This window comes from Phyllobates terribilis, unplaced genomic scaffold (genome assembly GCF_046119375.1).
Source record: "Phyllobates terribilis strain yellow unplaced genomic scaffold, ASM4611937v1 Scaffold_488__1_contigs__length_1352022, whole genome shotgun sequence".
NCBI classification, from domain to species: Eukaryota; Metazoa; Chordata; class Amphibia; order Anura; family Dendrobatidae; genus Phyllobates; species Phyllobates terribilis.
This window is the reverse complement of record NW_027363248.1, coordinates 942174-965229: the sequence shown is the minus strand read 5'-3', so window position 1 is coordinate 965229 and position 23056 is coordinate 942174. Positions and strand designations below refer to the sequence as shown.

The 23056-nt window shown below is 43.0% G+C and overlaps 9 non-coding genes across 9 annotated transcripts; all 9 read left to right on the top strand.

Moving 5' to 3' along the window:
• The first annotated feature begins 1357 nt into the window (after positions 1 to 1357).
• LOC141229991 (U2 spliceosomal RNA) lies at positions 1358 to 1555 on the top strand. Its single transcript, XR_012296601.1, has one exon. It is a non-coding gene; the product is annotated as a U2 spliceosomal RNA (small nuclear RNA).
• Positions 1556 to 2670: 1115 nt separating this feature from the next.
• On the top strand, positions 2671 to 2861 carry LOC141230046 (U2 spliceosomal RNA). Its single transcript, XR_012296638.1, has one exon. It is a non-coding gene; the product is annotated as a U2 spliceosomal RNA (small nuclear RNA).
• A 1118-nt stretch (positions 2862 to 3979) lies between these two features.
• Positions 3980 to 4170, top strand: LOC141230045 (U2 spliceosomal RNA). Its single transcript, XR_012296637.1, has one exon. It is a non-coding gene; the product is annotated as a U2 spliceosomal RNA (small nuclear RNA).
• Positions 4171 to 5288: 1118 nt separating this feature from the next.
• LOC141230044 (U2 spliceosomal RNA) lies at positions 5289 to 5479 on the top strand. The gene has a single exon (XR_012296636.1). It is a non-coding gene; the product is annotated as a U2 spliceosomal RNA (small nuclear RNA).
• A 6207-nt stretch (positions 5480 to 11686) lies between these two features.
• On the top strand, positions 11687 to 11869 carry LOC141229956 (U2 spliceosomal RNA). Its single transcript, XR_012296571.1, has one exon. It is a non-coding gene; the product is annotated as a U2 spliceosomal RNA (small nuclear RNA).
• Positions 11870 to 12981: 1112 nt separating this feature from the next.
• On the top strand, positions 12982 to 13172 carry LOC141230043 (U2 spliceosomal RNA). The gene has a single exon (XR_012296635.1). It is a non-coding gene; the product is annotated as a U2 spliceosomal RNA (small nuclear RNA).
• Positions 13173 to 14280: 1108 nt separating this feature from the next.
• Positions 14281 to 14471, top strand: LOC141230042 (U2 spliceosomal RNA). Its single transcript, XR_012296633.1, has one exon. It is a non-coding gene; the product is annotated as a U2 spliceosomal RNA (small nuclear RNA).
• Positions 14472 to 15580: 1109 nt separating this feature from the next.
• On the top strand, positions 15581 to 15771 carry LOC141229923 (U2 spliceosomal RNA). The gene has a single exon (XR_012296540.1). It is a non-coding gene; the product is annotated as a U2 spliceosomal RNA (small nuclear RNA).
• Positions 15772 to 16880: 1109 nt separating this feature from the next.
• Positions 16881 to 17071, top strand: LOC141230040 (U2 spliceosomal RNA). Its single transcript, XR_012296631.1, has one exon. It is a non-coding gene; the product is annotated as a U2 spliceosomal RNA (small nuclear RNA).
• The last annotated feature ends 5985 nt before the right edge of the window (positions 17072 to 23056 follow it).

Below are 23056 nucleotides of genomic sequence, written 5' to 3'. Positions count from 1 at the left end.
AATTTGCACGTAAGGATTTTTTTTGTGTGGCTGGTATGGCGGTGAATTGGGGAAAGTGCCAGCTTTGTAACTTTGGGAGGCAGGTTGAGGTTAACGTGGCAGGAGTGGAGAGTAGGGAGGAAATTGAGGTTCTTGGTGTCATCTTTGAGAAGGAACTGAAAGGGAAAAGCAGCCTGAAGATTCTAGAAGACAAAATGGATCAGAAGTTGAACTTTTGGAAACTAAGGAACCTGTCGCTGAGAGGGAAAGTGCTGGTAATCAAGTCTGTGATTCTCCCGCTTCTGCTGTACACTGCTTTGATTTTCCCACCTGCTGTGCTTTGGACAAAGAGAGTGACAAGGAAACTGTTTGTGTTTTTTTGGGGATCCAAAATGGAGAAACTAAGAAGAGGAATGGTTATGTGTTCTGTGGAAAATGGGGGTTGTGATTTTCCTAACATTGACTTATTTTTAAGAATGCATTATTTTTTGAACATTTATAATTATCCCAGTGCAATAACAGGACTGCGGACATGTGCAAATATTTAGCAGGACGGCTTTTCCAGAAATGGAGCTGGTGTGAGAAGGATTTAAGAAAACCAGTTTCGTTTGTGATACCGTTTTTTTATGTGGTGCTTAGGTCCTTCTATGATCAAAATGGGATAAGCTCCATGGTTAGACCGGACAAAAAACTGATTGTCTCAGGTATTAAGAAGAAGGAGATGTTATGTGATGTGCCGTTTTGTAATAATGCACAGTCTGGACAGGTGTGGAAGTTTTTTTTCATGCGTGGAATCAGCAACAGACAGAAGGATGTAACCTGGATGGCGTTGCATGGATGCTTGCCAACAAGGGCTTTTTTGAATGACCGGGGGATAAAGGTTCAAGAACTATGTCCTAGGGAAGGTTGCAATAAGGTGGAAACAATACAGCATATTTTTTGGGACTGTTTGTTTGCTAAAAAAGTTTTTACCTTGTTGTCACGTATGTTTGTTGCTTTAGTTGGTTTTCATTGTTTCGATTTTGAAAGGATTTTAATAGGTCAAGATTTTAAGTACTTGCAAAGGAAGCGGGCAAGCTGGATTATTTTTGTCATATATAAAGAGGTTTTATGGGACGTTCGGAATTTGGTGATTTTTAAAAAGATTGTTTTTTCCCCCATGGAATGCAGAAAGATTTTTCTTGCTAGACTGTTTTATGCCTATTTATTGGATAAAAAGAAGTATGGTGAGACAGCAGCAGAAGCACTCTGGAACTTTTCACATTGGACTTCTTACAGTAAGTAACAGTTAATTGCAGGGTTGTGTTTTTTGGGATTTTGTTTTTGTTTTTCCGAATGATGATTTGAGAACCCGTTATGTGAATATGCGCTATGATGCATAAATTAATGTGGGTCTTAATCTGAGGAAAAAAAAAAAAAAAAATCTGTTCTTATCAGTTTAATATCTGATACGTCCCCTATCTGGGGACCATATATTAAATGGATTTTTAGAACAGGGAGATGGAAAAAGAGCTTGCTCTGTCCACTCCACGCATTGACCTGGTATTGCAGTATCTCCAGGACCGGTGCACCCCTTCTTTAATGCAGTTTCTAAAATCAGAAAGAATTAAATTCAATGTTTTTTGTTCATTTTGCTTGTTTGTCGGATTTTGGGATGGACTCTTTGGCTTTGCTTTTCTTCTCCTCATTGGACTTTTCATGTTCAAAGTTGCAGAAGCCAGATTACAAGCTCATTTTGGTTCAACTTCAGCAACTGTGCATTGCATTGCCATGTAATGTAATGAAATGCTATCTTTCTAGCTCTCCCTTTTTACTTCCTTTTGGATAAACAGACATATTAGGCAAGCATTTTGGAGCTTTCACCTAAATAACTACAGGTGGTGAGATAAGCTGCACAATATAATTGACCTTTCAGTATATTGTTGCACACACACCATCTATTTAGCAAATGCCCTTGTTATCAACAGCAGCCTTTTAAACTCACATGAGCTAACAGGTATGTGCGCTGGTTACTCTGCTGCGCTTAAAATTTCTTTTTTGGTTTGCTACAATGCCTTTTCTGAAACGTTGTCTCCCTCTGCTGGAACACTGACTTCTTTCATTTAATGCCTGCAGACTATAAAAGAGAACCCAACCCAAAAAGTTTGGTTGATTAATCTGTGGCATTCTGTTAAACTGTTGCTTATGGCGGTCTCTGTGAGCTTCTCAGCGACATTCAGCCAGCCAGGTATCCTGCCTGCAGTAGATGGAATGTGGCAATGGAACGCTGGCTGCGCGTGTCATAATAGGCTCTGAGCCTTTATATACCTGTGCACAGCAGCAGCCACCTTCAGTCTGCTGCTGGACAGCCAGCAGCAGCAGCAGCAGGAGAGGTATGTAATCAGCAGCCCTCCTGCTAAGGGTAGACAGCTGCTCGTTCCACCCCACCCCCCGCCTTAATTGGTTCTCCTCACTTCCAACGGTGTTGAGGCGGGTGGGAACAGCAGGGGGTGAAGGTGCTGTGTTTAAAGAGGTGGAGTTATGCAGATCTAAAACGCGTGGATTGCAGCAGCAGCAAGCCGAAAAGTGCAGGCATGTAAGGGATCTAGAGGTTGACAACATGTCTTCTTAACGGGAGTCCAGGAGCTCATCTCCACAAATGGACTTTTCAGGATCCTTGGGTGGCTCCGTAGTTTGAAACCAATTCTGGTTATCGCTTCTCGGCCTTTTGGCTAAGATCAAGTGTAGTATCTGTTCTTATCAGTTTAATATCTGATACGTCCCCTATCTGGGGACCATATATTAAATGGATTTTTAGAACAGGGAGATGGAAAAAGAGCTTGCTCTGTCCACTCCACGCATTGACCTGGTATTGCAGTATCTCCAGGACCGGTGCACCCCTTCTTTAATGCAGTTTCTAAAATCAGAAAGAATTGAATTCAATGTTTTTTGTTCATTTTGCTTGTTTGTCGGATTTTGGGATGGACTCTTTGGCTTTGCTTTTCTTCTCCTCATTGGATTTTTCATGTTCTAAGTTGCAGAAGCCAGATTACAAGCTCATTTTGGTTCAACTTCAGCAACTGTGCATTGCATTGCCATGTAATGTAATGAAATGCTATCTTTCTAGCTCTCCCTTTTTACTTCCTTTTGGATAAACAGACATATTAGGCAAGCATTTTGGAGCTTTCACCTAAATAACTACAGGTGGTGAGATAAGCTGCACAATATAATTGACCTTTCAGTATATTGTTGCACACACACCATCTATTTAGCAAATGCCCTTGTTATCAACAGCAGCCTTTTAAACTCACCTGAGCTAACAGGTATGTGCGCTGGTTACTCTGCTGCGCTTAAAATTTCTTTTTTGGTTTGCTACAATGCCTTTTCTGAAACGTTGTCTCCCTCTGCTGGAACACTGACTTCTTTCATTTAATGACTGCAGACTATAAAAGAGAACCCAACCCAAAAAGTTTGGTTGATTAGTCTGTGGCATTCTGTTAAACTGTTGCTTATGGCGGTCTCTGTGAGCTTCTCAGCGACATTCAGCCAGCCAGGTATCCTGCCTGCAGTAGATGGAATGTGGCAATGGAACGCTGGCTGCGCGTGTCATAATAGGCTCTGAGCCTTTATATACCTGTGCACAGCAGCAGCCACCTTCAGTCTGCTGCTGGACAGCCAGCAGCAGCAGCAGCAGCAGGAGAGGTATGTAATCAGCAGCCCTCCTGCTAAGGGTAGACAGCTGCTCGTTCCACCCCACCCCCCGCCTTAATTGGTTCTCCTCCCTTCCAACGGTGTTGAGGCGGGTGGGAACAGCAGGGGGTGAAGGTGCTGTGTTTAAAGAGGTGGAGTTATGCAGATCTAAAACGCGTGGATTGCAGCAGCAGCAAGCCGAAAAGTGCAGGCATGTAAGGGATCTAGAGGTTGACAACATGTCTTCTTAACGGGAGTCCAGGAGCTCATCTCCACAAATGGACTTTTCAGGATCCTTGGGTGGCTCCGTAGTTTGAAACCAATTCTGGTTATCGCTTCTCGGCCTTTTGGCTAAGATCAAGTGTAGTATCTGTTCTTATCAGTTTAATATCTGATACGTCCCCTATCTGGGGACCATATATTAAATGGATTTTTAGAACAGGGAGATGGAAAAAGAGCTTGCTCTGTCCACTCCACGCATTGACCTGGTATTGCAGTATCTCCAGGACCGGTGCACCCCTTCTTTAATGCAGTTTCTAAAATCAGAAAGAATTGAATTCAATGTTTTTTGTTCATTTTGCTTGTTTGTCGGATTTTGGGATGGACTCTTTGGCTTTGCTTTTCTTCTCCTCATTGGATTTTTCATGTTCTAAGTTGCAGAAGCCAGATTACAAGCTCATTTTGGTTCAACTTCAGCAACTGTGCATTGCATTGCCATGTAATGTAATGAAATGCTATCTTTCTAGCTCTCCCTTTTTACTTCCTTTTGGATAAACAGACATATTAGGCAAGCATTTTGGAGCTTTCACCTAAATAACTACAGGTGGTGAGATAAGCTGCACAATATAATTGACCTTTCAGTATATTGTTGCACACACACCATCTATTTAGCAAATGCCCTTGTTATCAACAGCAGCCTTTTAAACTCACCTGAGCTAACAGGTATGTGCGCTGGTTACTCTGCTGCGCTTAAAATTTCTTTTTTGGTTTGCTACAATGCCTTTTCTGAAACGTTGTCTCCCTCTGCTGGAACACTGCCTTCTTTCATTTAATGCCTGCAGACTATAAAAGAGAACCCAACCCAAAAAGTTTGGTTGATTAGTCTGTGGCATTCTGTTAAACTGTTGCTTATGGCGGTCTCTGTGAGCTTCTCAGCGACATTCAGCCAGCCAGGTATCCTGCCTGCAGTAGATGGAATGTGGCAATGGAACGCTGGCTGCGCGTGTCATAATAGGCTCTGAGCCTTTATATACCTGTGCACAGCAGCAGCCACCTTCAGTCTGCTGCTGGACAGCCAGCAGCAGCAGCAGCAGCAGGAGAGGTATGTAATCAGCAGCCCTCCTGCTAAGGGTAGACAGCTGCTCGTTCCACCCCACCCCCCGCCTTAATTGGTTCTCCTCCCTTCCAACGGTGTTGAGGCGGGTGGGAACAGCAGGGGGTGAAGGTGCTGTGTTTAAAGAGGTGGAGTTATGCAGATCTAAAACGCGTGGATTGCAGCAGCAGCAAGCCGAAAAGTGCAGGCATGTAAGGGATCTAGAGGTTGACAACATGTCTTCTTAACGGGAGTCCAGGAGCTCATCTCCACAAATGGACTTTTCAGGATCCTTGGGTGGCTCCGTAGTTTGAAACCAATTCTGGTTATCGCTTCTCGGCCTTTTGGCTAAGATCAAGTGTAGTATCTGTTCTTATCAGTTTAATATCTGATACGTCCCCTATCTGGGGACCATATATTAAATGGATTTTTAGAACAGGGAGATGGAAAAAGAGCTTGCTCTGTCCACTCCACGCATTGACCTGGTATTGCAGTATCTCCAGGACCGGTGCACCCCTTCTTTAATGCAGTTTCTAAAATCAGAAAGAATTGAATTCAATGTTTTTTGTTCATTTTGCTTGTTTGTCGGATTTTGGGATGGACTCTTTGGCTTTGCTTTTCTTCTCCTCATTGGATTTTTCATGTTCAAAGTTGCAGAAGCCAGATTACAAGCTCATTTTGGTTCAACTTCAGCAACTGTGCATTGCATTGCCATGTAATGTAATGAAATGCTATCTTTCTAGCTCTCCCTTTTTACTTCCTTTTGGATAAACAGACATATTAGGCAAGCATTTTGGAGCTTTCACCTAAATAACTACAGGTGGTGAGATAAGCTGCACAATATAATTGACCTTTCAGTATATTGTTGCACACACACCATCTATTTAGCAAATGCCCTTGTTATCAACAGCAGCCTTTTAAACTCACCTGAGCTAACAGGTATGTGCGCTGGTTACTCTGCTGCGCTTAAAATTTCTTTTTTGGTTTGCTACAATGCCTTTTCTGAAACGTTGTCTCCCTCTGCTGGAACACTGACTTCTTTCATTTAATGCCTGCAGACTATAAAAGAGAACCCAACCCAAAAAGTTTGGTTGATTAGTCTGTGGCATTCTGTTAAACTGTTGCTTATGGCGGTCTCTGTGAGCTTCTCAGCGACATTCAGCCAGCCAGGTATCCTGCCTGCAGTAGATGGAATGTGGCAATGGAACGCTGGCTGCGCGTGTCATAATAGGCTCTGAGCCTTTATATACCTGTGCACAGCAGCAGCCACCTTCAGTCTGCTGCTGGACAGCCAGCAGCAGCAGCAGCAGCAGGAGAGGTATGTAATCAGCAGCCCTCCTGCTAAGGGTAGACAGCTGCTCGTTCCACCCCACCCCCCGCCTTAATTGGTTCTCCTCCCTTCCAACGGTGTTGAGGCGGGTGGGAACAGCAGGGGGTGAAGGTGCTGTGTTTAAAGAGGTGGAGTTATGCAGATCTAAAACGCGTGGATTGCAGCAGCAGCAAGCCAAAAAGTGCAGGCATGTAAGGGATCTAGAGGTTGACAACATGTCTTCTTAACGGGAGTCCAGGAGCTCATCTCCACAAATGGACTTTTCAGGATCCTTGGGTGGCTCCGTAGTTTGAAACCAATTCTGGTTATCGCTTCTCGGCCTTTTGGCTTCGATCTTACAGCTTGTCTGTTTGGTTGTTGTCTATCTGGGTGCTTCCGGTACCCTCTCTCTCGGCCTGGGGGGATCGTTCCTCTTCGGAGGGACTTCACCCCCCTGCTGCTATAGGGAGAGAGGCTTAGTCCGGGAGCAACGGGAAGTGATCCCCTAAAAAGGCATATGCCTTTTTTTTCTTTCCGTAGTTGGCGTACTTTTTTTGGAAGAGATGCCGGCTGTGCTGTCATATGCATCGGGTGAACCCCGGATGAGAAATACAGTGCGAATTGACGTTTTGGAGAAGTTTCGCTGTGAGAAAAACATCCAGTATGTTTGCAACATCATCCTTCTTGGACTTCTGGGATTTAGTAGAGAGGACATCTTCTGCTTCCAGGACAACGAATCGAAAGGTACCTACACCATCACTTTTAGGAGTCAAGGGTGCTGCCAACAACTGGTCCAGAAAGTGAACGAAAATAGCCACATGGACGAAATGGAAGGTTTGATTTTTTCCTTATTATTTGTTTATGAAGAAGTCCAGATTGTGGTTCACTTCCCTAACCCTTTTGTGGAAGTGCTGGATATTTTGACTTTCTTGCGTCGCTATTGCGATGACGTGTCCTTTTTAGGAAAAATTAAAAATGCAGTTAATTTTTGGTGTGGGAAGCGGAGGTTCCTGGCACGATTAAAGAAGGATCCAACGGGAGTCGGAGGAACACAGCACCCTCCCTCCACCTTCACAATCGGGAAGAGCCGAGGATACCTCTTCTATCAAGGTATGCCCTTGTATTGTAGGAATTGTGGCACAATGGGGCATACCCAAGACGCTTGCCAGGAGAGGAGGGCTGCCCGTTGTAATAATTGCAGCCAGTATGGACACTTGACGAAAGACTGTCCTCACAAGAAACAGTGTAATCTGTGCGGGGAGGATGGACATGTATTCCGGAGTTGCCCCCAGAGAACCAAGGTACGGACATATGCAGAGGCAACTGGGGGTCCCTGGCGAAGACAATCTCTAGCTCGCCCCTCAGTGTCCGTCGGGGAGGATCCCCTTGACAGGACTGAGCTAAGCTCTACTGGCCCCTCTGTAGTGGAGGTGGCAAAGAAGAAGCCCCCGCAAAAAGGGGACTATGGGAGGTCCGTCCAGGGACCGGAGCAGGGATGCTCTTCTGTTCGGGAGGGTGTCTCTGTGTCGATGGCCCCTGAAGATGTGTGTGTTTCTGGTGTGCTGGAGCAGGGTGCCCCCAGTATGTTGGCACTGGTGGGCCCTGCTGCGAAGGCCCCAGATGCTATTCAAGTGTCGAGCCAGCAGGACGCAGTGTGTTTTTCCCTAGGTGACGACCTCGAGAAGAGAGACCATGAGGCAGTAGTGGGAGAAGATTGCACTAGTGACCTACCTGAACCCAGCGGGAAAAAGATGCGTGCGGATGTCTGTCCGGATTCACCGGATGTTTCCTTGGGTGTCGGTGATTTGTGGCTGCAGGGAGCAGGAGCTGGATACCCGGTCACTGCCTCGGATCCAATGAACATTTCCTTTTCCCCGGAGTCAGGGATCTTGGAGGCACTGTTGGATCATAGTCCTGAACAGGTCAAGATGATTCTGGATGACTCCCTCCCACCTTGACTTTAATGCCGTCCATAAAATGCCTCTCACTGAATGTGAGATCTTTAAAGAGCCCTGTTCGCAGGGCTGCTCTTTTTCAATATTTAGAGACTTTAGACTTTGATGTGTGTTTATTGCAGGAATGTGGACTACAACACTCAATTAATTATGACGAGCTTAAAAAGGATTGGAAGTCGGGACCGTCAGTGTGGTCCGGCTCAAATGTGAATAGGTCTGCTGGAGTGGGTTTGCTCTGTCGTGGTAATAACATCGTGTTTTCCTCTGTTACAGAGATTACACCAGGCAGGGCAATGTTTGTACATTTGCATATTAATAATTTTAGTTTTCGCATAATTAATGTGTATGCTCCTCCCGACAAGCAAGAGCGCATCCAATTGTTTGAAATTTTGCCTGTATTTTGTGTTGGGTCTTCTCCCCTCCTGATAGGTGGGGATTTCAACTGCCTTAGTGTCGGCGAACAACGAGTAGGAGGGGACCCTCTCCGTAAGTTGGATAAGTCATGTTTTCTGCTAAAAAATTTTCAAACTGATTTTAAGCTATGCGATGCCTGGAGGTCTCTTTCACCGACGGACCCTGGATTTACATGGTCCGGTCGGGGAGTGGCCTCTAGGATCGATTTTATGTTTTTATCTGTGGATTTTAAGCCGGTGATGTTTGATCTAATGTCTAATTTATTTTCCGATCACAAAATGTTAAAATTACAGTTAGAATACCAAGGAGAGCAGAGAATAAACAAAGGACTGTGGCGTTTGGGGACACATCTGCTGGAGGATCCTCAGATAAGGTCGGATTTTTGTACAGCCTACCAGGAATGGAGACAACATAGGCCTCCTTATATAAAAATGTTGTCTTGGTGGGAAAAGATTAAAAATAAAATTAGGCTTTTTTTTATCACGGCAGGGAGGAAGAAATCAAGACAGAAAAAACAATTTTTCTCAAATCTAAATACTAGGCTGCAGACACTTTATAAATTTAAAGAGATTGGGTTGGAGGTGGAGGAAGACATTGTCAGCCTAAAAGCAGAAATACATACACTTTTGGAGCAGAAGGGGAGAGAGGTTATTTTTAATTCAAAGGTAAAGCAGTTAGAAGAAGATGAAAAATGTACACGCTTCTTTTTTAAAAAAGCAATGGAGAGGAAAGATGCGATTACTTGTTTAGGTGAAGAATCCACTATACAGGGCATGAAGAACGTGGCTTTTGATTTTTACCGACTCCTTTTTAGTGAGAAAAGTGTGGATGATTCCTTTTTACAAGATGCTCTTAATGTCCTAGATTTTAAGTTGAATCAGTCAGATCAGGAGTTTTTAATACGGGATTTTAGCTTAGAGGAACTTTTTAACATTTTTAAAAGTTTTTCAAAGGACAAAGCTCCGGGAGCAGACGGTCTCCCCGTCGAATTTTATCTGACTTTCTGGGATATTTTAAAGGATGATCTTTTAGCACTTTTTAAGGAGGTTTTTAAGTGTAAACGGTTGCCCAAGGGATGGAGGAGGGGAATAGTGTCCTTGATCTTTAAAAAGAAAGGGGCTCGTGAGGACCTTGCAAATTGGAGGCCTATCACCCTCCTCAACATGGATTATAAAGTATTAGCCAAATTTATTGCATGCCGGCTTAAAATGATAATTGATAAGTTGATACAACCAGAACAAGTTTGTGGTGTACCGGGAAGGAGTATTGCGGAGGTGTTAAATGTCATAAGAGATGCAATATGGTATACTAGGGATCGTGGTCAGAATTTAGCCCTGTTGGCGCTGGACTTTGAGAAGGCGTTCGACAGGGTATCGCACAAGTATCTTTTTAGTGTTTTAAAGAAGATGGCGATCCCGGATTTTATCATGTCTCTAATTAAGATTTTGTATAAAGATTCATATTGTCAAATCTCTGTTAATGGCTTCTTAACAGGTGAAATACCGCTGGAATCCGGAGTGAAGCAGGGCTGCCCTTTGTCCCCGATCCTGTTTATTTGTGCTATGGAGCCTTTATTATGCCAAATTAGGAAAGATAAAGTGATCCGTGGGGTCCCTGTTCCGGGTGGAGGGGGGGCCCAAATTAAAGTCTTCGGGTATATGGACGATGTTACTGCCATCTGCACGGATCCTGCTTCCCTCCGGAGGGTGGTGAGGTGTACCAGTTTTTTTAGTCAGGCTTCAGGTTTTAAGTTGAATTTTAATAAAACTGAGTGTTTGACAATTGGTTCCTGGGATACAGTGGACCTACCAGCAGTCAAAATGAAGTGTGATAAAGTTAAAATTTTGGGCATTACTTTTAATAAAGAAAATGACGGGGTTGTGAGTTGGGGGGAGGTCCAGGAGAAAATGGTGAAGAAACTATCCTTTTGGAATTTGCGTAGTTTGTCAATCGAAGGGAAAGTTCTAATTATTAAGTCTGTATTATTGCCAATGATGTTATATGTTGCAATTGTGTACCCTCCCTCCGACTTAATGCTCAAAAAGCTGACTCGCTGCATGTTTATATTTATTTGGGGCTCGAAGATGGAAAAAGTAAAACGCACAGAAATGTATAAAAGGCATCAAAATGGTGGAAAGGATGTCCCGGATTTGAGCATGTTTTTGTATATAAATTTCTTCTGTTTCTGTTTTAAGCTTCTTAATTCTAACAGTGTTTTTAGTCTGTTTTTAAAATATACTTGTGGTTATGTTTTTAAGAGATGGCTACGGCCATCCTTATCTTCGCCCGTTTTATTATGTCCCCCAAAGCATCTTATCATCTTAGAGAAAGTATGTAGAAATTATAAATTAAGAGACTTGGATACTGATATTCTTCAAGACCGAAGGAAATTGATAACTCATCTGAGAAGGGAAGAAAGAGTATCTGAAGTAATCAACTTTTCCTGGAGCAGATCCAAGCGAGTCTGGAGGAATGTGTTTGGAAAGTTTCTCGCAAATATTCATAAAGACCTTGCCTGGATGTCCGTCCACCAGTGCCTCCCAACTAGAGACTTTCAGCACAGGAGAGGCCTGGCGGCGCGGGCAAAATGTCCTAGAGACTCGTGTGGAAGTGATGAGACGGTTTTACATCTGTTTTGGAACTGTTTTTATGCGCAAGAACTTTGGCGGAGACTGGGGGTGCTTTTGAAATGGGTTTGTGGTCTGAAAGACTTTTGTCACGAATATGTTTTATACGGACTTTTTAATTGCCCAACTTTACATCAAACCAAAATATGCTGGTGTATAATAAATTGTGCAAAAAGTGCTATGTGGAAAGTGAGGAATATTTTGTTGTTCAAACGTGACTGTATTTCCATCAATGATTGTATTAGAATGGTTTTTAGCGAAATGTATATTTATTATTTGAAAGATGTCAAAGATGTGGGTAAACACGAAGCGAATAGAAGATGGTGTTTTTACATGTGGAATACTATTTTGTACTAATAATGTCTGTGGAAAGAGCTCTATTAACGCTGTAAATAAGAATAATGTGTTTTTGTACTTTTTTATATCTGAATAAATTTATGTTGAAACCTTATCTGTTCTTATCAGTTTAATATCTGATACGTCCCCTATCTGGGGACCATATATTAAATGGATTTTTAGAACAGGGAGATGGAAAAAGAGCTTGCTCTGTCCACTCCACGCATTGACCTGGTATTGCAGTATCTCCAGGACCGGTGCACCCCTTCTTTAATGCAGTTTCTAAAATCAGAAAGTATTGAATTCAATGTTTTATGTTCATTTTGCTTGTTTGTCAGAATTTGGGATGGACTCTTTGGCTTTGCTTTTCTTCTCCTCATTGGATTTTTCATGTTCAAAGTTGCAGAAGCCAGATGACAAGCTCATTTTGGTTCAACTTCAGCAACTGTGCATTGCATTGCCATGTAATGTAACGCAATGCTATCTTTCTAGCTCTCCCTCTTTACTTCCTTTTGGATAAACAGACATATTAGGCAAGCATTTTGGAGCTTTCACCTAAATAACTACAGGTGGTGAGATAAGCTGCACAATATAATTGACCTTTCAGTATATTGTTGCACACACACCATCTATTTAGCAAATGCCCTTGTTATCAACAGCAGCCTTTTAAACTCACCTGAGCTAACAGGTATGTGCGCTGGTTACTCTGCTGCGCTTAAAATTTCTTTTTTGGTTTGCTACAATGCCTTTTCTGAAACGTTGTCTTCCTCTGATGGAACACTGACTTCTTTCAATTAATGCCTGCAGACTATAAAAGAGAACCCAACCCAAAAAGTTTGGTTGATTAGTCTGTGGCATTCTGTTAAACTGTTGCTTATGGCGGTCTCTGTGAGCTTCTCAGCGACATTCAGCCAGCCAGGTATCCTGCCTGCAGTAGATGGAATGTGGCAATGGAACGCTGGCTGCGCGTGTCATAATAGGCTCTGAGCCTTTATATACCTGCGCACAGCAGCAGCCACCTTCAGTCTGCTGCTGGACAGCCAGCAGCAGCAGGAGAGGTAAGTAATCAGCAGCCCTCCTGCTAAGGGTAGAAGACAGCTGCTCGTTCCACCCCACCCCCCGCCTTAATTGGTTCTCCTCCCTTCCAACGGTGTTGAGGCGGGTGGGAACAGCAGGGGGTGAGGGTGCTGTGTTTAAAGAGGTGGAGTTATGCAGATCTAAAACGCGTGGATTGCAGCAGCAGCAAGCCGAAAAGTGCAGGCATGTAAGGGATCTAGAGGTTGACAACATGTCTTCTTAACGGGAGTCCAGGAGCTCATCTCCACAAATGGACTCTTCAGGATCCTTGGGTGGCTCCGTAGTTCTAAACCAATTCTGGTTATCGCTTCTCGGCCTTTTGGCTAAGATCAAGTGTAGTATCTGTTCTTATCAGTTTAATATCTGATACGTCCCCTATCTGGGGACCATATATTAAATGGATTTTTAGAACAGGGAGATGGAAAAAGAGCTTGCTCTGTCCACTCCACGCATTGACCTGGTATTGCAGTATCTCCAGGACCGGTGCACCCCTTCTTTAATGCAGTTTCTAAAATCAGAAAGTATTGAATTCAATGTTTTTTGTTCATTTTGCTTGTTTGTCGGATTTTGGGATGGACTCTTTGGCTTTGCTTTTCTTCTCCTCATTGGATTTTTCATGTTCAAAGTTGCAGAAGCCAGATGACAAGCTCATTTTGGTTCAACTTCAGCAACTGTGCATTGCATTGCCATGTAATGTAACGCAATGCTATCTTTCTAGCTCTCCCTCTTTACTTCCTTTTGGATAAACAGACATATTAGGCAAGCATTTTGGAGCTTTCACCTAAATAACTACAGGTGGTGAGATAAGCTGCACAATATAATTGACCTTTCAGTATATTGTTGCACACACACCATCTATTTAGCAAATGCCCTTGTTATCAACAGCAGCCTTTTAAACTCACCTGAGCTAACAGGTATGTGCGCTGGTTACTCTGCTGCGCTTAAAATTTCTTTTTTGGTTTGCTACAATGCCTTTTCTGAAACGTTGTCTCCCTCTGCTGGAACACTGACTTCTTTCAATTAATGCCTGCAGACTATAAAAGAGAACCCAACCCAAAAAGTTTGGTTGATTAGTCTGTGGCATTCTTTTAAACTGTTGCTTATGGGGGTCTCTGTGAGCTTCTCAGCGACATTCAGCCAGCCAGGTATCCTGCCTGCAGTAGATGGAATGTGGCAATGGAACGCTGGCTGCGCGTGTCATAATAGGCTCTGAGCCTTTATATACCTGCGCACAGCAGCAGCCACCTTCAGTCTGCTGCTGGACAGCCAGCAGCAGCAGGAGAGGTAAGTAATCAGCAGCCCTCCTGCTAAGGGTAGACAGCTGCTCGTTCCACCCCACCCCCCGCCTTAATTGGTTCTCCTCCCTTCCAACGGTGTTGAGGCGGGTGGGAACAGCAGGGGTGAGTGTGCTGTGTTTAAAGAGGTGGAGTTATGCAGATCTAAAACGCGTGGATTGCAGCAGCAGCAAGCCGAAAAGTGCAGGCATGTAAGGGATCTAGAGGTTGACAACATGTCTTCTTAACGGGAGTCCAGGAGCTCATCTCCACAAATGGACTCTTCAGGATCCTTGGGTGGCTCCGTAGTTCGAAACCAATTCTGGTTATCGCTTCTCGGCCTTTTGGCTAAGATCAAGTGTAGTATCTGTTCTTATCAGTTTAATATCTGATACGTCCCCTATCTGGGGACCATATATTAAATGGATTTTTAGAACAGGGAGATGGAAAAAGAGCTTGCTCTGTCCACTCCACGCATTGACCTGGTATTGCAGTATCTCCAGGACCGGTGCACCCCTTCTTTAATGCAGTTTCTAAAATCAGAAAGTATTGAATTCAATGTTTTTTGTTCATTTTGCTTGTTTGTCGGATTTTGGGATGGACTCTTTGGCTTTGCTTTTCTTCTCCTCATTGGATTTTTCATGTTCAAAGTTGCAGAAGCCAGATGACAAGCTCATTTTGGTTCAACTTCAGCAACTGTGCATTGCATTGCCATGTAATGTAACGCAATGCTATCTTTCTAGCTCTCCCTCTTTACTTCCTTTTGGATAAACAGACATATTAGGCAAGCATTTTGGAGCTTTCACCTAAATAACTACAGGTGGTGAGATAAGCTGCACAATATAATTGACCTTTCAGTATATTGTTGCACACACACCATCTATTTAGCAAATGCCCTTGTTATCAACAGCAGCCTTTTAAACTCACCTGAGCTAACAGGTATGTGCTCTGGTTACTCTGCTGCACTTAAAATTTCTTTTTTGGTTTGCTACAATGCATTTTCTGAAACGTTGTCTCCCTCTGCTGGAACACTGACTTCTTTCAATTAATGCCTGCAGACTATAAAAGAGAACCCAACCCAAAAAGTTTGGTTGATTAGTCTGTGGCATTCTGTTAAACTGTTGCTTATGGCGGTCTCTGTGAGCTTCTCAGCGACATTCAGCCAGCCAGGTATCCTGCCTGCAGTAGATGGAATGTGGCAATGGAACGCTGGCTGCGCGTGTCATAATAGGCTCTGAGCCTTTATATACCTGCGCACAGCAGCAGCCACCTTCAGTCTGCTGCTGTACAGCCAGCAGCAGCAAGAGAGATAAGTAATCAGCAGCCCTCCTGCTAAGGGTAGACAGCTGCTCGTTCCACCCCACCCCCCACCTTAATTGGTTCTCCTCCCTTCCAACGGTGTTGAGGCGGGTGGGAACAGCAGGGGGTGAGGGTGCTGTGTTTAAAGAGGAGGAGTTATGCAGATCTAAAACGCGTGGATTGCAGCAGCAGCAAGCCGAAAAGTGCAGGCATGGAAGGGATCTAGAGGTTGACAACATGTCTTCTTAACGGGAGTCCAGGAGCTCATCTCCACAAATGGACTCTTCGGGATCCTTGGGTGGCTCCGTAGTTCGAAACCAATTCTGGTTATCGCTTCTCGGCCTTTTGGTTAAGATCAAGTGTAGTATCTGTTCTTATCAGTTTAATATCTGATACGTCCCCTATCTGGGGACCATATATTAAATGGATTTTTAGAACAGGGAGATGGAAAAAGAGCTTGCTCTGTCCACTCCACGCATTGACCTGGTATTGCAGTATCTCCAGGACCGGTGCACCCCTTCTTTAATGCAGTTTCTAAAATCAGAAAGTATTGAATTCAATGTTTTTTGTTCATTTTGCTTGTTTGTCGGATTTTGGGATGGACTCTTTGGCTTTGCTTTTCTTCTCCTCATTGGATTTTTCATGTTCAAAGTTGCAGAAGCCAGATGACAAGCTCATTTTGGTTCAACTTCAGCAACTGTGCATTGCATTGCCATGTAATGTAACGCAATGCTATCTTTCTAGCTCTCCCTCTTTACTTCCTTTTGGATAAACAGACATATTAGGCAAGCATTTTGGAGCTTTCACCTAAATAACTACAGGTGGTGAGATAAGCTGCACAATATAATTGACCTTTCAGTATATTGTTGCACACACACCATCTATTTAGCAAATGCCCTTGTTATCAACAGCAGCCTTTTAAACTCACCTGAGCTAGCAGGTATGTGCGCTGGTTACTCTGCTGCGCTTAAAATTTCTTTTTTGGTTTGCTACAATGCCTTTTCTGAAACGTTGTCTCCCTCTGCTGGAACACTGACTTCTTTCAATTAATGCCTGCAGACTATAAAAGAGAACCCAACCCAAAAAGTTTGGTTGATTAGTCTGTGGCATTCTGTTAAACTGTTGCTTATGGCGGTCTCTGTGAGCTTCTCAGCGACATTCAGCCAGCCAGGTATCCTGCCTGCAGTAGATGGAATGTGGCAATGGAACGCTGGCTGCGCGTGTCATAATAGGCTCTGAGCCTTTATATACCTGCGCACAGCAGCAGCCACCTTCAGTCTGCTGCTGGACAGCCAGCAGCAGCAGGAGAGGTAAGTAATCAGCAGCCCTCCTGCTAAGGGTAGACAGCTGCTCGTTCCACCCCACCCCCCGCCTTAATTGGTTCTCCTCCCTTCCAACGGTGTTGAGGCGGGTGGGAACAGCAGGGGGTGAGGGTGCTGTGTTTAAAGAGGTGGAGTTATGCAGATCTAAAACGCGTGGATTGCAGCAGCAGCAAGCCGAAAAGTGCAGGCATGTAAGGGATCTAGAGGTTGACAACATGTCTTCTTAACGGGAGTCCAGGAGCTCATCTCCACAAATGGACTCTTCAGGATCCTTGGGTGGCTCCGTAGTTCGAAACCAATTCTGGTTATCGCTTCTCGGCCTTTTGGCTAAGATCAAGTGTAGTATCTGTTCTTATCAGTTTAATATCTGATACGTCCCCTATCTGGGGACCATATATTAAATGGATTTTTAGAACAGGGAGATGGAAAAAGAGCTTGCTCTGTCCACTCCACGCATTGACCTGGTATTGCAGTATCTCCAGGACCGGTGCACCCCTTCTTTAATGCAGTTTCTAAAATCAGAAAGTATTGAATTCAATGTTTTTTGTTCATTTTGCTTGTTTGTCGGATTTTGGGATGGACTCTTTGGCTTTGCTTTTCTTCTCCTCATTGGATTTTTCATGTTCAAAGTTGCAGAAGCCAGATGACAAGCTCATTTTGGTTCAACTTCAGCAACTGTGCATTGCATTGCCATGTAATGTAACGCAATGCTATCTTTCTAGCTCTCCCTCTTTACTTCCTTTTGGATAAACAGACATATTAGGCAAGCATTTTGGAGCTTTCACCTAAATAACTACAGGTGGTGAGATAAGCTGCACAATATAATTGACCTTTCAGTATATTGTTGCACACACACCATCTATTTAGCAAATGCCCTTGTTATCAACAGCAGCCTTTTAAACTCACCTGAGCTAACAGGTATGTGCGCTGGTTACTCTGCTGCACTTAAAATTTCTTTTTTGGTTTGCTACAATGCCTTTTCTGAAACGTTGTCTCCCTCTGCTGGAACACTGACTTCTTTCAATTAATGCCTGCAGACTATAAAAGAGAACCCAACCCAAAAAGTTTGGTTGATTAGTCTGTGGCATTCTGTTAAACTGTTGCTTATGGCGGTCTCTGTGAGCTTCTCAGCGACATTCAGCCAGCCAGGTATCCTGCCTGCAGTAGATGGAATGTGGCAATGGAACGCTGGCTGCGCGTGTCATAATAGGCTCTGAGCCTTTATATACCTGCGCACAGCAGCAGCCACCTTCAGTCTGCTGCTGGACAGCCAGCAGCAGCAGGAGAGGTAAGTAATCAGCAGCCCTCCTGCTAAGGGTAGACAGCTGCTCGTTCCACCCCACCCCCCGCCTTAATTGGTTCTCCTCCCTTCCAACGGTGTTGAGGCGGGTGGGAACAGCAGGGGGTGAGGGTGCTGTGTTTAAAGAGGTGGAGTTATGCAGATCTAAAACGCGTGGATTGCAGCAGCAGCAAGCCGAAAAGTGCAGGCATGTAAGGGATCTAGAGGTTGACAACATGTCTTCTTAACGGGAGTGCAGGAGCTCATCTCCACAAATGGACTCTTCAGGATCCTTGGGTGGCTCCGTAGTTCGAAACCAATTCTGGTTATCGCTTCTCGGCCTTTTGGCTACGATCAAGTGCTTTATTGCAGGAGATTGTGGTTGAAGGGCACTCGGGTACCCCTCTCCTTGGCCTGGCAGGATCGTCCACTTTGGTGGACTTAACCTGCTTGCTGCTATTAGGGAGAGGGCTTAGTCCCAGGGTAACGAGTTGCGATCCCCCAGCTTCCAGGTGTTTTTCGCTGCAAGAACACTGGGAGCGCAGATTGCAAGCGGCTGCAATTTGCAACCTTGTTGCGTTTTTCCATGGAGGTTGACCCTAACCTCGTGCCTCTTTATGCGAGGCTAAAAAACTCTATCCGAGTTCACTTCACGGCGGGTGGCTCGGATATGAGGAAATTAGGGTCTGTAGTCCAGGATGTGCTCAGGAACCTTCTTGGCGTACAAAGGAATGAAATTCTCTCCATCCAGGATTATCCCAGAAGAGGTGACTATGACATCACATTCACCGGAGAAGGTATTTTTAGAGATGTACTAGAAAAGTTAAAAAAAGTTGAAAATAGTCCTGTTTTGAAAGGGATACAAATTGTTGAGCACGTCCTGGATGAGGTAAGACTGGTTATTGTAAAAATATTTTCGCCCTTTGTTTCTGCTCCAGAAGTAATGTCATTTCTAGCAATTTATTTTAAAAGTGTTAAATGTATTGGGAAGATATTAAACGAATATAACATATGGACATCTAAGTGGAAATTCCTTGTGAAGTGTACAAGAGATCCAAATACACCAGGTGGTATACGGCTCCCCCCTGCCCGTTTCAAAATTGGGCAAACAAATGGGGATTTCTTCTTTTCTGGGATGCCAGTATATTGCAGAAATTGTGGGCGCTATGGTCATTCAAAAGAAAACTGTCATGTATCATGTAGAAATTGTGCTAGTGAAGAACATGAGACAAAAGAATGCCCTAAGGAAAAGAAATGCAGTTTTTGCCAGACTCCAGGTCACTTTTATTTTTCTTGCCCTCACAGATTTCGGGAAGATGAGCAAAATGGGAAGTCCAAGACGTCCGACCAAGGACCAAAAGATCAGACCACCCCTCAGGAGGAGGAACAACAACCTGGAGCCTCTGGAGACAATAAGGGCGTACCAAATAGTGAAGTGTCTCCAGAGTCTATGACAGGTAAAATACCAAATCACAAAACCTGGCTGCAGGACCTGCGGGAGTCCAAAAGGAGGGCTGAGAAGGAGCAGAAGGGCACTACTGGTAAGGTCAAAAGGGACCGGCAAAAGGCCGACACAGAAGCCCATGCCCAGTCTGGGTCTCCTAGTGCTGAGGGCGCTGAGTGGATAAAGGTGGGTCCTAAGAAAAAGAAAAAGGGTGGTTCGGAGGAGGCAGCAGGAGGTGAACAGATGGACACTTCTCCTGAAGGGGATGTGGACGCTGGACCCTCAGGGGTTTCGGTCTCCGCTGCTACAGGTGGGGACCGGGATCTTGCTGCCTCTGAAGAGTCAGAGGCTCTGCCTTGTGCGCAACCTCCTCCTATAGGACGACCTTCTACAGGTCAAACAGGGGCGGCGGAACCCCTTGGAGACCCGCCTGATGAGGAACTGCATGGCCAGCCAATGGAGACCCAGCGGGTTCTGCCAGCCAGCCCTCCGAGCTATGCCAGTGTAGCGTCGGGTTTATATAAATGTGGTAATCTTTCCTCCTCCACGGAGACTCTCGTGACGATACTATCAGATGAGGAGGGAGGCGCAAGCCCAGTGGTCTGATCAGGTTCATCGGACAGGTAAATCCGTTGCTCTTAGTTACCTAAGTAAAATTTCTACATTTTCTAATGATGGCTGAACTCAAAGGTATTTCCCTCAACGTGAGAGGCATAAAATCTAACACGAGAAGAACTGCTCTTTTTAATTTTTTTACGTGTTTTACTGCATCTGTATTTTTTCTGCAAGAATGTAATATCCCACATGAAATGTCATATCAAAAATATAAAGATGAGTGGAAGTGTGGGCCATCTGTCTGGTCCGGATCGAATGCTGCAGGATCAGCGGGTGTAGCCATACTTTTTAAAGGGAACGTTTTAATTGATTTTATTCAGGAAATTTTACCAGGTCGTATTTTATTAGTGAAAGCTTTTATTGATGGTATTAGATGGCAGTTTTTAAATTTTTATGGATCAACAGAGAAAAATGAAAGAGCCAAAATGCTTGATCTTTTACCATTATTTATTAATAACTCTGAACCTTTTATCTTAGCAGGGGATTTTAATTGTGTTTTAAAAGGTGAAAACCGGCGCTCCAGCTCTGTAAGCAAGAACTACGATAAAACCTCAGGTATGCTACATGATATAGTCAAAGATGCTAAATTGATAGACATATATAAAGAGTGTCATAGTGATAGCCCAGAGGACGCCGGTTTCACTTGGAGCAATGCTAATTGTAGCTCTAGGATTGATTTTATTTTTGGTTCAGATAAAACAATACCTGCCAAATGTGAAGTTTTAACTAATATATTTTCAGACCATAAACTTTTATCCTTTACCATAAAAGTAAATGACAACAAAAAATGTGGTAAGAAAAGCTGGAAAATGAACGTATCCCTTTTAACCGACCCGCAGATTTTATCAGATTTTATTGAGTTTTATAGGAAATGTAGAAAAGGGAAAAAAACAAATGAGACTATGAGTGTATGGTGGGATAGAATGAAAGTAAAAATAAAAGACTTTTTTATTAAAAAGAGTATATGTAGAGCCAAAGAAAAATATGAAGAATATAGAATTTTAAATACCCGCCTACAAACATTATTTAAGCTCAGAGACAATGGGATAGATGTACAAGTTGATATTTCAAACTTAAAAGAAGAGATTTCAAAATGGCTAGAACAAAAAGGAAAAGAGATAATTTTTCGTTCTAGAGTACAACATATAGAAGAAAATGAAAAGTGTTCCAGATTTTTTTTAGGAAAAATAAAAAAGAAAAAGTGATAATTGACCATATAGATGGTGAGAATAATATAAAAAATATGCTGGGTAAAGTTGAGGGTTTTTTTTCTAATCTTTTTAATGGAAAAAATATAGATAATAAATTAATGGATGATTCGCTGCAAGGACTAACAGCTGTTTTAGATCCCGCATCCCAAGAGTTTTTATCCCAAGTTTTAACGGAACAAGAAGTGTTAAAAACTATTAAAAGTTTTAAAACTGGAAAGGTCCCTGGTCCTGATGGCATCCCAATAGAATTTTATGTATGTTTTTATGATATTTTAAAAGATGATTTGTTTTATTTGTTTACTGAGGTTTTTAATAATAAGGTTTTATTAAATTCCTGGAAGAAAGGTGAAGTCTCCCTCCTATACAAAAAAGGCGATAAATCAAAATTAGAAAACTGGAGACCAATAACACTTTTAAATTGTGACTATAAAATAATGGCTAAAATTTGTGCAAATCGTCTAAAAGAAGTCATCAGCAAAGTTATTCATTCTAATCAAGTGTGTGGGGTGCCGGGGCGCAGTATATGGGACAATCTGAATTTAGTGAAAGACTGTATTGAGGATGTGAAAGACAGAAAGGGGAAAATGGCGATTTTATCTATTGATTTTGAAAAAGCATTTGACCGTGTCTCACACTTTTATCTTTTTAAAGTTTTAGAGAAAATGGGCATACCAGAAGGGTTTTTACTATCGCTTAAAGCATTTTACAAGGATTGTACAAGTAAGATTTTAGTGAATGGTTTTAAGACACAAGAGGTATTTTTACGGTCAGGGGTGAAACAGGGATGCCCTCTGTCCCCCCTACTGTTTATCTGTGCACTGGAACCAATGTTATGTGCAATACGCCAAAATAAACAGATATGCGGTGTCCCTCTGCCTGGAAGCGGTGGTTTGGAGGCCAAGGTTGTAGGCTACATGGATGACGTGGCGGTCTTGTGTACAGATGCACCATCACTTACGGCCACTCTCCATCAATTGCAATCCTTTTGCCTAGCTTCTGGTTTTAAAATCAATTTTAATAAGTGTAACATTTTAAGTGTTGGGGGGATGATTTTACGTGATGTACCAATTAATGTCTCCGAATCCATTTCCATTTTAGGTATATCATTCACTGAAAATAATGATGGTTATAATAGTTGGGAAACAGTTACACAGAAAGTAAATACGAAAATATGTATGTGGAACATGAGGAGACTTACAATGGAGGGTAAAGTATAGGTTTTAAAGATGGTGATTTTACCTCTTTTATTGTATCTTAGCATGGTTTTCCCCCCGCCTGTTAATGTTTTAAAAAAGATAACCAAAACCTGTTTTACCTTCTTTTGGAACTCAAAAATGGAAAAGCTGAAAAGAGAAATCGTGATGAAATCAAAAGTAAAAGGTGGTAAAGATTTTCCAGATTTTAATAGGTTTCTTTTAATCCATCTGTTCGTTTACTGTTTTAATGCCCTTTTTAAGAATCACTATTGGTCCTTTTTTATGCGTTTTAATACAGGATTTTTTATGAGAAAGTTTGGATGGTATGAAGTTAATATATCTGTGCCCCATGCTTTTAATTTGTCGACGCATTATGAGATTTTAAGGAAAATAGTGTCCGATTTTAATTTAGGGACTAAGAAAATAGAGGAATTAAGAAATAGTAAGAAACTAATTAAAGAAATACGTAAAAGTGAGGAAATATGTAATGTTGACAGATATGATGATGACAAATCTATGTCTATCTGGAAAATGATTAACGTTTTTTATCTTTTTAATGAACAGAGAGATCTGGCTTGGAGTTGCATGCACCGCTGTCTTCCTTGCCGGGCATTCCAATACAGAAGAGGATTTGTGAGGTCTGCCATCTGCCCAAGAGCCGGATGCCAAGACGAGGAAACGGTGGAACATCTATTATGGACATGTAATTTTGCAAAGGATTTCTGGAGAAGACTGCTC